The 17,707-nt window shown below is 43.2% G+C and overlaps 1 protein-coding gene across 6 annotated transcripts in view; it reads left to right on the forward strand.

The window, feature by feature from the left end:
• LOC139262274 (alpha-(1,6)-fucosyltransferase) overlaps positions 1 to 17,707 on the forward strand; it is a 1,093,864-nt gene that overhangs the window by 669,065 nt on the left and 407,092 nt on the right. For 5 of the 6 annotated variants that reach the window (XM_070877419.1, XM_070877418.1, XM_070877421.1 and 2 more), the window contains one exon: positions 712 to 776. The exons of the other annotated variant lie outside the window; for it this stretch is intronic. The gene's annotated coding sequence lies outside the window, so the exon portion shown is untranslated. The remainder of the gene's footprint in view (positions 1 to 711; positions 777 to 17,707) is intronic. 6 annotated transcript variants of the gene reach the window in all.

The raw sequence follows: 17,707 nt of genomic DNA on the forward strand, positions 1-17,707 counted from the left end.
AAGGTCAGTGAGGTGACACTGCTGCAAGGTCAGTGAGGTCACTGCTGTAAGGTCAGTGAGGTGACACTGCTGCAAGGTCAGTGAGGTCACTGCTGTAAGGTCAGTGAGGTGACACTGCTGTAAGGTCAGTGAGGTCACTGCTGCAAGGTCAGTGAGGTCACTGCTGTAAGGTCAGTGAGGTGACACTGCTGTAAGGTCAGTGAGGTCACTGCTGTAAGGTACATGAGGTGGCACTGCTGTTGGAATCTCTGAGATGCACCGAAAGAGGTGGTGAGCTTTTTGGATTTCTCCTGAGTTGGCAGCGATGTAAACGTTGCCTGAGGACGCACATTTTCTCTGGCTACGGGCAAGCACGCTGGTGATGCGGCCGAGCAGAGTTGAAGTTTTGTGAAAGTTGAGCAGCCACAAAAAACAAGCGAATTCCAGTTTTCAAATAACTGCCCATTCCTCCAGTGCTGTGATATTCACCAAACAGTATGAAAGTGTGGCTTCCCCTGCATGGCCAGCCCTGCTCGGTCGGCACTTTATTAAAGTGATTTGAAAAAGCAGCGCAGCTTTGTATTCTCCGGATGTTCTCATGCTCAGGTTCATTGATCACTGAAAAGGTGCCTCTCAAAGGCCAATGTTGCTGCCTTCCTACCAGAGTGGGAAGAGTTGGTGTTTATGCACAAATGGGACAGAGTCTCAAGGATTTTTATTTTCTGTCATTAGGAAGACGACAGCCCAGCCTTGAAAGAAAAGCTCCAACTTGGTTTTGATGTGGTGGCTGTGTTAAGGTAAGCCTGGATTTCTTCATCCCAGAACCTGTCCAAGACAATGCCTTGGGAGAAAAAACATACATCATTATCCAAGGTCAAATGCAATTTATTTCCTGCTACGATGAATGTTTTACTTGTGACCATGTGTGCCATTTTTGAATTGCTTGATATTGCTGAAAGAAATTGAATTCAAAACAAAAAGTGACAACAGTTAAAAATCAGAGATGGTGGCTTTTGGTCCAAATATTGCCCCAGATCAGAATCGCAGTTTGCAAGTAATTACGCTGAACAGTGTGCCCCAATGAGAACTGTTATTTTACATTTTCTGGTAAACCATTTCTCTGTTGAGATGGTTTCCCTTCTGGAACATTGTCAGTTGTGGAGAAATAGTAACTTATAAATAGAAATAGTCCGAGCAGAAAACTTAGCAGAGCAGTGTACCTCCTGGGCAATTTATTGGATTTATTGCTTTTCAAACAAAGTAAAGCCCTTCTTTGATAGATCGCTGCTCTGCCTATTGAATCTTACAGGCCTCAAATAGACTTCTGTACACATTATCTCTTCAATAATCTGCTAGACATTTATTCACAGACATTAAGTTACACTTCCTTGAGTAACTGTTTCAATATAAATCTGCTGCATTTATATTTTTGGTGACATTTTTTGTTCATGATTGTGAGGAATGTCACTCGAAAAATGTATCCCATTTGACACCCAATATTGGCATTGAGTGCTCCCTGGTGGGTTATAAAGTTGCCATCATGTGATATCATTGAGAGATGTTGACCTTTTTTTGCTCTGACCTAACAAAGTACCTTAACCCTAAAGCACTACATACCCAATCACTGGGAACATGCAGATTCCCCACACTGGCACTGTAGACTCTTTTTATGCCCTCTCTGCTTGGGATTGTTAAATACTGAATCATGGTCAGTGCTGTGACGTGGACGCAGCCCACTAGGGACTGGATTGAGATTGACCCAAATCGTTTCAGATTGGATCGCTACAGCTGGCACGAAGGAAGAATCTCTTGTCTTGTTAGTTTGGGCTGGATTCCAGATCAGGCCCCAGAGATGTTATGACACCATGCAAATTCCACTCCCCAGACATCTCACTTCACCACACTTTCTAAAAATGTGTTTGCCTCAAGTGCTAAGAGATGGGAAAGTATCAGAACACCCTGTCCATTTTCTTCGGCCAAATAAATCAGCAACTTATGCATTTCTGGTTCACTATCTGTGGCATTGGTGTAAACTTGTATTGTGTACTAATTAACTTGTGAAAGAATCTAGCTGACCTTAATGGGGTCAGAGCAAATTTTTTTAAGGAGAACTATTTTTAATGAGACATTTGTTTTTGTGACATCAGTTATGAAATCGATGTTAACTGGTTCAATTGGTCGCACTGCAGTCTTGCTGCTGAGTCAGAAGGTTGTGCTTTCAAGTCCCATTCCAGAGACTTCAGCACAATATCTAGGCCAATGATCCGGTGCAGTACCAGGAGAGTGCTGACCCGTCGGAAGTGCCAACTTTCGGATGAAGGGGTTAAACCGAAGCCTGGTCTGTCCTCTCGGGTGGATGTAAAAGATCCATGGTACTATTTTGAAGAGGAGCAGGGAATTTCTTGTGAATATTTATCCCTCAACCATCACTAAAACAGATTATCTGATAATTATCTCATTGCTGTTTGTGAGACCTTGCTGTGCACAAATTGGCTGCCGTGCGTGCTACATTACAACAGTAACTACACTTCTAAAGTGCTTCCTTGGCTGTAAAGCAATTTTCCTTCGAGCTCTATTGTGCCGTTGTATATTAGAAAAACTGCTTCAGGTGCTGCTGCACAGTACAGTATAGGCTGATGGGCATAAGTTTAAGTTGATCTTGAAGCTTTCTGATCTTCTCACGGGCGAGAATTAAATTGAAACAATTTTGCATTTCCACCACCATCAGCCACTTCTATTTGAAAGTCATTTTTATCCAGAAGCACAACATTTAAAAAAAAATCGAAATGAACATGTGGTACATGGAAATGTACCTCTGCAGCTGTCAAGCTTTACAACAGTAATTGCTGTGCTTTGCATCACCAATAAAACAGCAAGCTTAAACAAAGGCTCAAAGCAATTTCTGATATTTTAGAAACCAAAATGAACAAATAGGATGTATTTTCTATCCTTACTGTATCAAACGTAATATTCCAAAGTGCCCCTGTCTTCTCTTAAGGAGCCATCAGTGCTGATTGATTAGCTTTGACATGAGTCGTTCATCTGCTTTCGTTCTGTTACATTTCCAGCCTGTTGTATAGTCTCAGCAACTTGAGTCTCTCTCGAACCTGAAAATAACTTAATGTGTGAAACAGCCCAACTGTTTGTCACTGCTTCGATTCTTCCGCACCACAGAGGTGCGATTGAGAAATAGAATACGGTGTGATGCAAATAACCCTTTTGGAATTTTAGGAGCTTTGGCTTCTGTTTACTTTGGAATTGAAATAAAAACAAGAGTGATCCAGGTTTGGACTAATTAGGCTGCGTTGAGTTTGGCTGCACGTCCATTTACAACAAAAAATGACCCACATTTATGGAGGGATGATGGCCCAAATATTCTCCAAAGAAAGAAAAAGGCCTCAACTTACCTGGATGCCTGGTCTTTTTAGACCCCTCAGCGCTGAAAATAAAAAAAATTGTAGTTTCTCCACCATATGCGCACCCTCTGGCGCTATCTGATCCGACTTTCCTGGGCGGAGCCTCCAATGTGTGCTAAAACGGCACAGCGCAATGAGGAAAAAAAATCATTCTAACCCACTGCGTATACCCTTTATGTGTACGCTGTTCCATGCATGGTGTCCAGCCACAGCAGCGCAGGGAAGAAAAAAATGTCCCTCCACGTAGACATGGAATCTTCCCATGTAAATAAATATATTAATGGATCGTAGATGCTTCTGCTGTAACCCAGCGATGAAATTAGTTTAAGAAAACACAAATCATTCCTATTATTGATTTCAATCAAAGACCAAATAACTGTAAACACAGGTAAAACTTTGCAATAAACTGGTGATTGAGCTTAACCATTCATTTAATGGAGAATGAACGTGTTTGTTTTGGTCAAAGTCATTCATATTGCTGTCAAATTTACTTATGGAATATCCTCTATATTCACAGTTAAGGAAGTCAGGCCTGTGGCAACAGTCTATTACTATCTCGTCTTTCAATGAGACGTTAAATCGAGGACCCGTCTGCCCCCTCAAGTGGATGTAAAAAATCCCACAGCACTATTCAAATTAGAGCAAGGGAGTTCTTCCCAGTGTCCTGGCCAATATTTATCCCTCAACCAACACATTTGCAAAACAGATTATCTGCTCATTTATTTCATTGCTGTTTGTGGGACTTTGTTGTGCGCAAATTGGCTGCCATCTTTCCTAGATTACAACAGTAACTAAAGTTCAAAAGCATTTCATTGGCTGTAAAGCACTTTGGGACGCTGAGGTCAAGGAGAGCCCTATATAAATGCAAGTTCTGGTTCTCTACATCACTTTGAGGAAATTCCCATACCAGAACATTATGTAGTATCATATAACAATGCAGTATTCTTCCAAGCATCACAGAAGTAAAATACTGCCTTTTACAAAGTGCTAGAATGTGGGAATTGGTACTTCCAAGCCCCACTAACTCATCAATTAGTTGCTCAGTAACATAAGTGATGTAAACACAGGAAATGGTTCAGGGCTGACACGATTAGACAATTAAGGAGCATTTTATATGCCTTCAGCTACAGCACTTCCTTAGGGCAGGAGTAAAAGTGAGGCATGGAAGTTGAAGAAGGAAATCAAAGCAACTTAAGAAATAATTTCTTTTGGGAGAGGGAGGGAGGAATTTATCTTGGTTGCCAAGGAAAAAACATTGCCCAGAATAATTGTGCATCATTTCGGTGTGATGATGTATTTGTGGCTCAGTGATGTTTTGGTGTGACTAACAACCATCCCAACAGGACAGATTTTTCAAATACTTTTGGCAAATGACGGTGCTTTTTGAAGAGTCTAGATATTTAAAAAAATAATAATAAAATCAGGTAGATTTATACATGAGATGGAGTAGGGAGGAAAAGTACTTTTATGCCAAGACTTGTGCTATCCTTTGATTAAAATGTTGTAAGAGGATTATGGCTCTTTATTACACCTACAAAAGTGGAAAATTGCCCAGATATGTCCTGTCCACAAAAGACAGGACAACTCCAATTCGGCCAATTACCGCCCCATCAGCCTACTGGCAGCCATCAACAAAGTGATGGAAGAGGTCGTCAACTGTGCTATTAAGTGGCAGCTACTCACCAATAACCTGCTCACCAATGCCTAGTTTGGGTTCAGCCAGGAACACTCAGCTCCAGACTTCATTATAGCCTTGATCCAAACATGGAAAAAGAGCATAAGAAATAGGAGCAGGAGTATGCCATTTGGTCCCTCGAACCTGCTCCGCCATTCAATGAGATCATGGCTGATCTTCTCCCTCAACTCCACTTGCCTGCACTATCCCTATGTCCCTTGATTCCCTTAATATCCAAAAATCTATCGCTCTCTGTCTTGACAAAGAGCTGAATTTCAGAGATGAAGTGAGAGTGACTGCCCTTGACATCAAGTCTGCATTTGACCGAATGTGGCATCAGTGAATTGTAGTAAAATTGTAGTCAATGGGAATCAAGGTGAAAACTCTCCAGTGGCTAGAGTCATCCCTAGTGCACCGAGCCACATGAGATATCAGGACAGATGACCAAAAGCTTGGTCAAAGAGGTAGGTTTTAAGGAACATCAAACAAGGAGAGAGGTGGAGAGGTTTAGGGAGGGAATTCCAAAGCTTAGGGCCAAGGCAGCTTAAAGTACAGCCAGCAGAGGTGGAGCAATTAAATCATGGATCCACAAAAGGCCAGAATTGGAGGAACGCAACTGTCTCAAAGGCTTGTAGGGCTGGAGGAGGTTACAGAGATTGGGAGGGGTGAGGGATTTGAAAACAAGGACAAGGATTTTGAAGCTGAGGCGCTGTCGGACTGGAAGCCAGTGAAGATCAACAAATGCAGGGGTGATGGGTGAACCAGACATGGAGCGAGTTTTGGATGAGCACAATTTTATGTAAGGTGCAAAATGGGGGGCCGGCAAAGAGAGCATTGGAATAGTCAAGTTGTTAGAAATAGCCAAGTTAAGACTCTGATAACCACTTTCTCTGAAAGACTGCTCAGGACTTTATCTCTACACTGAGCACCCACTATTCTGTTTTTGGTCTCAGTGACGAAACACACCCCTTTACCAGGTTTTCCAACCCAGATGTCCCGTCTCACGCCTTGTGATGACATTATAGACCGAGTCCGTCTCCGACTTGTTTATCCACAATATCCCTTTTTACAGTCCCTTCGTGGTCAACATTTGTTAGAAATAACCAAGTTATGGCTATCTCTGGTCACTTTAATAATCAGGATCGACTGTAAACCAATCTGGTGGGTATATTGTGTTTAATCAGAGTTTAAGACGGAATATAACAGCAAAAACATGCGACCGTGACAAAGTAGCTGACACCTAATCCAATCGGACAAACGGCTGGTGCCCGTGAGCGGTTCTCTGGCTTGCGGCCTCTCTTCCTCTTGTCGAGAGCCTCCTTCGGTAAAGCACGGGATCACTCTTGGAGTGTTCGGCTAGCCAAATTCCTGGTTCTTCCCTCCACCGTTTGCGGGGATAAGATCCTTGGGATGTTATTTTTATTGTGTTTTTAGGTGTGGGCCTGGAATGAGATATTGGCAACACCTTTTGGTCTATAGAGGTTCCCCATAAAACTCAATGCCCAATGAGGCTTTGAGTTCTTTGTCTAAACTTGCCGATGAAGACTTTGAAGGAGGGGTCTTCATAACCATTACACATCTTTTCTTAGTTTATAGTTTTGAAGTCCAATCCATCCATCCAGATCTTATCTCGTCCGGACTTGTTCCTCTAAAGCTATGGGGCTAGAACCTCCACTTTTTATGCCTGCTTAACGCCCATTTAACCGCTGAAATGGTGCATGACACCTCGATATCGCCCATTTTGGCACAAAATGGAAACTGACGGGCTTTTTAGGAGACTTATCGCCGAGCGTTATTTTCCCAATGGGCTTAACGGCGAGAAAAAATATTACCGCCCCCCACTTTTTCTGGGCGGAATCAGCAGAATGGGCGATTTCAACGCCCATATTATCGCCCAGCGTTACTTTCCTCATCGAATTAATGCCGAGATTCAATAATAACGACCGGCAACTGTTTTTTGTCGTAAAGAACATATTTACCCAAACTAGCGACCATGGAGATCGCCCACCGTCAATTTCACCACCTCGCACACATATCGCCCAGAATATTGCCCACTCAAAAAAAAAAAAAACGGCTACACAAAGTGGAACTACCTGAGACGGATGTCAGCGGTGTGGCTGGCATTTGTTAAATGCCACTCATACATGAAGAGCTGATATCGGAATGATTTGCCTGAAAGAGCGCTGATGTGAGTGACAACGCTGCCACACTGCTGTGTGTGTGCAGCTCAGACATCAATAGTGCCCATCACCTTGGTGCCAGTTAAAGTTTACGTTGATTGATAAGTTGTATTTAACCCTTTCACGGTAAGGAATTACCAGTGTGTAACAGTCCAGCTATCTGAGACAGTGTGCAACAAGGTTTTGTTCAATAACAAATGTTTAATACCAACATTGGTCTGAAATCATGAGTAACACAGCCAATAACACCCAACCCCCGCCCACATCCCACTTTTTCCACCGTTGACATAAATCACATGGTCAACATGCCCAGCAACACAGAATACAAAGGCAAAGCAGGAGCGTGGTTCCCTGCCCCCAAACATTGCAACAAATTGCATACACCCAGATGGAGATATAACACAGCCACCACCTGCACACATGCACCTCACTTTCCTTCCCCCCTCTCTTTCTTCTCCCCACCTCTATCCCTTCCCCTCCTCGCTCCATGGCGCCTGGCCGAGGAGCTCCTCAGGCGGTGCCTCATTGGGGGGATGAGTTAGTTGAACAAGGGTGACAAGCTGAGCGGGGGGTGCCGAGGGGGCAACATTCTCTGATGCAGGATCTTGGTCCTTGTTCGCATCTGTAGTTTGCAGTGGTGGTGCGGAACCTAGGGGTGGAGTGCTGCGCGCTGGGACCACTGGGAGGGCTGTGACAGCAGTGTTCCTGGCTATCGCATCCAGGGACTCCCATGTGCGGAATGTACTCTGACATGGTGGTCAGGTATCGGGATATGCCGCCCAAAGCTTTGATGAGCTGGTCACCAATGTCTACAATCCCCCTGGACAACTGAACCATCTCTCCGCTGTCATGTCGCGCTTGTGGAACAGACCTGCCGTGTCCACGAGGCCTCCGCGGGGTCGGTGCCGTCCTGGGGACAAATGGGGTGCCCTGAGGAGAGGTGCTTGGGGCCGGCACCTCCAGAGTGGAGGCGGGAATGACCGGAGGACCAATAGATGACCTTGTGGTGGAATGGGTTCTGGAGTGTGGCAATGCAGGTTCTTCGAAGTCCGCGCTCTCATCCGGCGAGAACAGACCCAGCGGATTGATGGGTGACAATCGGAACTCCTCAGCACCAGATGTAGTAGGATTGTCCGCTGACTCCTGCCCCGCACCCCCCACCTTCTGGCCTCAGTGGTCTTGCCTGGGGCCGTGCTGCTGGCTGAGCTGCAAAACACAAATGAGGTTGTTAGAGGAGAAGGGGATGCTAGTGTGACAAGCTGAGTCCAGTGCTACACACAGCATATGCACAACAAAAGTGTTATATATGTAAACCTGTAAATACCTTGTGTCGCCACCAGCGGGCTCATCCCTTGGAGTCCCAAGGGATCCCACAATCCCTTGGGAGCACCTGTACTTAAGGAGGCCTCACAGGCTGGAGAGGCACTCTGGAGACCTGCAATAAAAGACTAAGGTCACACTTTACTTTGAGCTCATAGTATCTAGTCAGACTCTTTATTCCTACATAACAAAAAGCACCACCGCTCTCAAAATCATCACAGACATCACATTTCATGACCATCAACACATTGTGGATTGCAATGATTTTCATTAGGCCAGCATTATTTCTATGACACTTTTAGTGATCATCTATCATATATGATTGGTCGGATATGAGTTGTGTGGCATCTATTGACTTTACATCACGCGATGGTGTAAGCTTTACTTACTCACATGGCATCACTTCAGGGTCTGCAGATGCATCCGTGGCTGTCCAGTGGTGCTTCCCCACGGGTGCTAGCACTCGCTCCTCCATGTCAGTGATTTCGCTGGGGACTGGTGGCCACCCACCCTTTCACCTCTGCATGGACCTCATCGTCGATAGCTTCTTCTGTAAAAGGTGACAGGATGACATGGCATGAGATCATTGCGTGATATCATTGCTAGATACTGTCACAGACATTGATACAACACATAACCGACAGATGTAATCATGATTATTATCACTCTTTACCTAAAGACGTACACTGTGACCGCAGGCTTTGAGTAAAACATTCCCGGTCAATGTGCAAGACCTCACATCTGCTGATAGTCACTCAAGACTGTTAAAATCAAATTATATAAATACATAAGTGCATGTAAATTAATGTAATACTTACTCTTGCGGATCCCACAAGGTCATTCCATCGTTTGCGGCATTCGTAGCCCTCACGCACCTCTGCTATCTCATTCCATATCCTCTGGTAGGCCTTTGAGGTGGGTTTCCCACTTCCTCCCTGTGTCAAATCACCCCTGCAGGAGGGAGGCATTTGCCTCGTCCAAGAACCTCCTGGCTCTTTTGCGGCCTCCAATGTGCTCCTCTACCACCTCACTGCTCTCTGCACCGTCAGTCTCCGCAGCGTGCTGTGATGCCGCCTCCTCTCCCTCCATTATAGGGCAAATTCAGTCAAATATGTGGCTAGTAACAGCTACTTTTTGTTTGGCTACTTGCTGTGAAGCTCTAAGGTCTCCATCCTTCCTCCCAAAGCAGCCACACCACACCTAGCCACGCCTTCAGTCCCTCTGAGCTCTCTTTTTCTCTGTTTCCTCTTCTACGCATGCCATGGTGACCCTTGATCTCCTGAATCGCGGGAATCAAGCGTTGCCATGCCGTTGCTAAGGACGGCCACATTTTACGACAGAAGGTCAGAAAAATTTAACGCTACTGCCCATTTGATATCGCTCACAGTAACTCCCGTTTTCAAAAATGTAAACTAGGTGTTTTGAGAATGGGCAAGAAGCCGACGATCTGAAAATGCTTTTTTGCTGCCCACGCCGGAAATAACGCCCATTTTTGGGCGATAAGCTCAAAGGTGGAGGTTCTAGCCCATAATCTCTTATCTTATCCTGCCTTGTCCTCCCTGTCCAGCTGGTGCATGTCTCAGGCACAACCTTGGGCCATTAAATCAGAGGCCCTGTGTTAGAGCTGTCTCACTCCAGCCAGTCGTCATGGATACCCTTCTAGACCCTTCTATGTTTTAAATACTAATTAACTTTTAATTATCTTCGCAAGCAGTTCTGTTAAACAAACTCCAAATAGCATTATAATTGGTTATTAGCAATAATGGAAAAGACATAGGTTGGCCTTTATTAGCTAAATTAAAGACTAAGTCAAAATGTTATACATTCTCTAATCTAACTCATTAAAAACACTGTCTCCATTCTAATGCAAGTCTTCCTCAGAAAGCGAAACTTAAGCAGTCCTGGGTAAAACAAATAACACTAACCCTTTACTTGTCTCGAGCAGAGACATACAATCATTTAAACACAGTATTATTTTTAAGTATCCCTAATTTCTAACATCCCCAGTTTGTGATTGAGAGAACTCTATTTCGATCTCGCATTTTCGAGCCTCTACCAACTCTAAATTATTGGTTCGACGGTTCAGTTGACGTGTCAAATAACATGACATTATAATTAGAACTATTAAGACCAGGCATTGAGCAATTACTAGGGCTGCTGATACAATTCGTGCCCAGGGATGCTGGTTGACATTATAGACTGCTTCCCACCACTTGTGGTCCCTTAACTTATTTATCGCTTTCTCAATTTGGGCATTAGTTAGTAGGGAGACTCAGAAATGAAGATTTCCCTCTTTCTTACAGTTCATTTCTTTGAGGAGGAGAAGCAACCTCTGACCCCATTACGCAAATTCAATTCACTGTTCCGGTGTTCCAATTCTGCCCCACCTGGGGTATTCTGTTTGTTGTATCTTTCCTGATCTTACCCCACCTCGGGGGGCGGGGCGGGGTTGGGGGTCTCCTCTACGTTGCTTTTGATCTTCTCTTTCGGTGTGTTCAATTAATTAGATTTTGTTTAGTGCTGGTTAGTCATATACATTGGCTTATGCATCAAAATCTTGCTACACGGGGTACATATATCAAATACACTATCATTACAAGTTGGAGAACGACCAGAGCATGTGAAATAATATGAACCTAAGGGTGTGCTGATATATTAAGCCCAATATCCCACCAGTGTGAATGTTGTACCAATTGTGCTACATAATTGTGCAACTTAAGTATATAATTTACTGTTGGTTTCACTTAAACATAGGTTTTGAGACAGGTCCTGTTAGGCCCGTAAAGCATGGTACAGGAGGCACCACCAAAACCACCTCATACTGGATTCGTACTGGCTTTCCCCACTCTCTTGTTACCTACAAAATACAATTACAATTAAAGTTACAATTTAGTCTTACACTCACGAGCACGTTAACTAAGTACATACATTGCGAGCGACAACGATGCAGACAAAGAAAACAGACATTCTAAAGAAAGCTGAAGTTTAACATTTAATCAACAAGTCATGGACTTAAAAGATTCTCCAAATCTCTCTCTCTCTCGTATCCATCCATTGTGGATAATTCTTGCTAAATTTATTTCTCGTTCACCTTCAATTGATTTTTAGTTAAATTTTAATCCCTCTGACAGGTACTAGTGTGTTTAACTCCCTTCTGATTGTTTCATTAATGAGATAGTTCCTCAATGGAGTATGTGTCAATGCTTTAAAAGTTGTCTCACTCTCAAAGCCACATTAACCATTTCATATCTTGCTGTTGTCAAGTAACTGAGCATGTCTGAGACCTGTTCTTCAGTGCAAATTCACCATGCATTTCCACGTGCTAATTGCTCATATACTACAAATCACGTCTGCACATTCACACCAGTATCTCAATATACAAGCCATCTCAGGCTTTCAAGGTGATCTGATCAAAATATTATCTGGAGATCATTGCTCATCTTCCACTTCATGTCTCGGGTAGTGGCCAGGTTATAAATGCAGCTTTCTTAACAAGTTCATAGGCAAGGACACAAATGTCTCCAAGAGGAAGCTTTCGATTTATTATTCTTAACTAAGTTTTCCTGACTTTCACGAGAATGTTAGGAAAATTCCTACTTGGTATTGTAATTTTCCTGTTTCGATCTTGCATCTTAAGTGGGGCATCCCATACATTACTATTCATTTCTCATTCATGAGCTCTGGAGGAACTTTACTGTCCAATACAGTACAGCCGATGCATGTCTCCGATACAACCTTGGGCCATTAAATCAGAGACTCTGTGTTAGAGCTGTCTCACTCCAGCCGGTCGTCATGGATACCCTTCTATTCTGTGTCTTTTATACTAATTAAGTAACAGGTTGTCCTTTATTAGCCAAATTAAAGACTAAATCAAACTAATCTAACTCATTAAAAACATTATCTCCATTCTAATGCAAGTCTTCCTCGGAAAGCGAAACTTAAGCAGTCCGGGGTAAAACAGATAACTTGTCTCGAGCAGAGACGTACTATCATTTTTAGGTATCCCTAATTTCTAACAAAGTGTCAAAGAAACAAAGGCATGGATGAGGGTTTCAGCAGCAGATGAGCTGAGGCAGGGTCAGAGTTCTGGCGATCTGACAGAGGTGGAAGTAGGCAGTCTTGGTGCTGTAGTGAATATGTGGTAGGAAGCTCATCTCTGCGTCAAGCACAACACCAAGGTTGTGAATGGTCTGGTTCAGCTTCAAACAGTTGCCAGGTATGGAAATGGTGGTCAGGGAACGGACTTTGTGGCAGGACCAAAGACAGTGGCCCCGAAATTGCTGCTAAACTCCAGCAGAATTTCATTTCACACAAGGAGCACCTTCACCGTAAGGACTGCACCAGTTCAAGAAGGCGGCTCACCACCACCTTCTCAAGGTCAATTAGGGATGGGCAATAAATGCTGGTCTTGCCAGCGATGCACACGTCCTGTGAATGAATAAAAAAAAAACTTATTGGCCCATAAGAACAAAAAAATAGGAGCATGCGTCGGCCATTTGGACCCTCGAGCCTTCTCCGCCATTCAATGAGATCATGGCTGATTTGATCATGGACTCAGCTCCACTTCCCTGCCCGCTCCCTATAACTCTTTATCCCCTTATTGCTCAAAAGTCTGTCTATCTCTGCCTTAAATATATTCAATGACCCAGCCTCCACGGCTCTGTGAGGCAGAGAATTCCACAGATTTACAACCCTATGAGAGAAGAAATTGCTCCTCATCTCAGTTTTAAATGGGCAGTTTAACTTAATTTAACTTTTCCACAGGGAAAATTATAGCCATGTGTCAAAACAAAATCGGTGGAGGAAAATAGTCTAAAGAAAGTGTTGATATCTTCATTTTGGGCAGGGTGGGGTGAGGGGGTGATATTGTATGCCCATCAAGATGAACAAATTAATGAGAATGAAATACTTATCCACTTTGGACAGGCAGTGTCAGTATCAAATACCTCTAAGCCAGATACAGCGTGGGTTACATGCAGAATAAAAATTCCAGTTACGTACCTTGATCCGAAGTTCAGAAGATCATCCCATATTGCACCATTGTGATGTTTTCCACATCAGCAACACAATAGACTCATTGAGCAAAACTGCTACATTCGTGCATGTTTGTGAAAGTTGAAAAGTGGGCTTTGTTTATATGCTGCGGGCTGAAATGCACTTTAAACTGGGCTGATGCTGGCCAGTACATTTCACACAGAACTCTTCGCTCGTCAGTATAGAGGGGCTGCTTTCACATTATAACATCCAAACTCAAATGCAGATCTTAGAGGTCTATGGACACAAGGCCAACTGCATAACACTGACCTTGAAGTGTTAACATCTTAAGTACCATGAAGTGACAACTTCAGATCAATCCCGTGAGACACAATCCTGCTTGAGCACACAAACAGTACAAATATTGTCTGCACTTCACAAACCGCATCCATGCATAAATCGCATCCCTCTTTCTCCCGGTTTTGAATAAATCTGTGTAATAATTTTAACCATCTTAAGCTCCTAACTTAAGACATGTGGTATCTAGAAATAAAAGAAAAATTTGCATTTATATTGCGCCAGTAATGGTCTGAGGACTCCTTGAAGTGCTTTACTGTCAAGGAAGTACATCTGAAGTGAAATCACTCTTGCAATTTAGGGAACGTGATAGCCAATTTGCGCACAGCAAGCTCCCACAAACGGCTATGTGATAATGATCAGATAATCTGTTTTAGTGATGTTGGTTGAAGGATAAATATTGTTCAGAGCACTGATGAGAACTCCCCAGCTCCTGTTTGAAATAGTGCCATGGGATCTTTTACGTGAGACACAGTTCATTACGTTCATCTGAGAGGGTAGACGGGGCCTCAGTTTAACGTCTTATCAAAAAGACAGCACGTCCAACAGTGCAGCACTCCCTCAGTACTGGACTTGAGTGTCAGCCTAGATTTGTGCACAAGTCTCTCGAGTGGGCCTTGAACCCATGACCTTCTGACTCCGAAGCGAGACCCACTGAGCCAAGGCTGACATCAAGTGTCTTGCAAATACTGTATCTATGATGTCCTGAAAGGTTACTAAACTTTATTCATCAAGGTGAAATATCGTGTTTGTTTATTGAAGTACGATATGGAAGATGAGTTGGCTGCGTTTCGCCAGAAGATGGCACAAGGAACAGGATTGTAAATGTGATTGGGGCCCCTATAATTAAATGGCATCTCTAGGCCAGTTTCTGTGGCCAGTGCACATATCACAGCAAGAGTGTGTGCATTCTGGAGCAAGTTTGATTTATAATAAATAATAATACTCAGTATAATGTTTTAGACCCTTCGTTAGTATAGTACATACTGTCCCAAGTGTTGAGGAGAAATTGGCATTTTAAACAATCTGAAGGCTGTGCCTAGTACTGCTAGTACGAGCTGCTATTTACACCAAGCTGACTCATCTGACTTTTCACACAATACTATTGATAGTCTTTGTCCCCATTAAAATTACAGCATTGTCTCTCCTAGTTTTAGTTTTCCCAGTGAGTTCGAGTACTTGTTGACAGTCATCGGTTAGGTCTGTGCAACATTTGCTCAGCTCACTGCCACATTAAACAAACTCAGGGATGTGTTCATATTGCGAGTTTGGTCTCCGGAGTGTGCTGCTTTGCCTTATTTACCATCTAATAGTGCACATGTTCTCTTTTTTTTTAAACGGAATATAAAGTGAGGCCTGGTATGTTGTGCTTGTGTACAGACTGGCTGTGACATTTTGTCATTGAGCTTCTGCCAGGTATTGGCATTATTGTAGCAATAAGTAAAGTCAAGATATCGAGACATGGAATCATCACATGTGGGTGGCTATGTGACGAGTCCTTTGCCATGCTCCTGCTGCTGTTGAGACCAGGAAATTACTGATCCCAGGAAGGTTCATCAGGCGTTGTAAACATCCACTTAAAACAGGTCTCCTGAGCTACCAGTCTTTTTAAAAAAAACAACTAATCCAGTGCCTCTAGCTTTTGGTTGTAGCTGGCTGAACAAAACGTGCCCATCAAGGGCACAGCTCCAGTATAAAAAGCATCTAAAGAGATACAACTTGTAAATATTGGCACTTGAAATCTTTACAGCTCAACAAAGCTGAGCGCAGCGTCAAAGGCTTGAATGGCTGGATTCGGAGCTTCTGCGAAGCTGGCTGTTTGTGGAGCTGAGGTCAGCAGGGTTAGGGAATCGAGTGCTCTGATTCTCAGGTGAAATGTATAAGGTGTGAAAAATGCAAGCTATGAAGTGGATGAGGATTCATGAGCTGCAAATAAAACTCGCTTAGAAAATTGGTGTCATCGCGACCATTCGGCTCATGGAGCATGCTGCACCTTAATGTTGCCTTTGGCAGCTCTTGATTGCCTTGTTTTAATCACAATTTCCCAAGTTTCCTCCTTATTCCTTAATAGCTATAAAGGAGCTATCTTCCATTTAAATATCTGTCGATTTTGCATCTGTGACCTTCAGGGGTGGTGTGTCAATGTGGTCTCAACCCTTTGTGAAAATTAGTTTTCTGAACAACATAGTCTGAATTTAAAGATGAAATCCCCTAGCTCTGGATTCCCATGCTAGAGGGGCTATATAAATGCAAGTCTTTTGTTTTCTTTTTAAGAAAGGAGGGAGCAAGAAACCAGCTAACTACAGATCAGTCAGTTTGCTTTTACAGTGGGGATGCTACTGGAATCTATCATCAGAGACAGAGTGACTGAGCACTTGAACAAGTATGAGCTGATGAAGGAGAATCTGCATGGATTTGTGAAGGGTAGGTCATGTCTGACTAATCTAGTTGAATATTTTGAGGAGGTGACTAGCATGGTGGATAGGGAAGGTAGGGGAGAGTCTCTGGATATTGTTTATATGAATTTCCAGAAGACATTTGATAAGGTTCTGCACAAAAGATTATTATCAAAAATGAGCATGCAAAGAATTGAAGGCAACTTTGTGACATGGGTTTGTAGCTTGTTAGAAGAAAAATCAGCTTACTTTAACTGGGATTGGAGGTTCTCAGTACTGATCAATCAGATCAGTTGGAAGGCATGACTGGAGACTGTCTGAACCAATCAAGTTGATGGAGAAATTTTGAAAATTGCTTATTTTTCAACCATTGCTATTGATGGACACAACTTTATTTTATAATGCCATATTTATTTTTAGTTTGCTACATTGTTAAAAATGAAAATGACTAATTCCTTTATATAGGAAGGGAAGCTTTGTAAGTTGGAGCTTGTCAGACTCAAATGCCTACTATCCCATTCCCTCATGCCCCATGACCAACAGTAACCTGCTCCCTAACCAACTGTACCTCATTTCTCTATCTCTCACATTTCTGCCACCTTCCCTTCCAAATTTAAAATTGTGGCCTTACCACCTCCTGTCCAGCTCCCAGCTGCCTCGCTCCCCCACCCCCACCTCCCAAAGTGGTCGAGCTCCAAACCCCACTCCTGCCATACTTCCATCAACACCACCACTGCGGTTCTCAACAGCTCCCTTCCCTCCCATGCCACTGATCAGCCCCACTCAAAAAACGAAGAATAAAGGCAAAACTGAATCCGAGCCCAAAGAGAGAAACATAAAAGGAAACAAATGCAGACATCGGGAAAAGATGAAGCCGTGCAGGCAGAAAAAAAAATCAAGGCAATAAAGATGGGTATGAGAGATACCAAATCGTCCTGGCAATTCCACTAATAAATAAGCTTTTAAAAAAACCTGCTTTCCTTAAGAAACTTCCTGGCAAGCTCGTCTTATGTGAAGTATATTTTCTTCAAGACTGGTTGCAGCCAATTTTTGAGGGCAGGTTGATGTGCCATGGTATGAATTCAGCAACTGGGTTCATTTGAGCATTCCTAAACTTACATAATTGCCAGTGTTTGGAAATAAAGTTGAGTGTGGTTGGACTGCTGATGTTGTCTTAATTTTTAAAAATGGTACTGAAATTGTGACAATGTACTATTTATGACCTGTTGGCCTGTCTTCAGTAAGTTTACTTGCTTGCTTCTGTTGCTTGCATGATCGTGGTGAAGTTTCTTTATAATGATGCAGTAACCGGGGAGGGAATCCTCACCATCCCGATCAGAAGGAGAAAACATGGGGAGTGACGATAATACACAGCCTGGCGACAGTCAATCAATTCCATCTTTTCTTTGC

Source organism: Pristiophorus japonicus, chromosome 4 (assembly GCF_044704955.1).
Source record: "Pristiophorus japonicus isolate sPriJap1 chromosome 4, sPriJap1.hap1, whole genome shotgun sequence".
Lineage (NCBI taxonomy): Eukaryota > Metazoa > Chordata > Chondrichthyes > Pristiophoridae > Pristiophorus > Pristiophorus japonicus.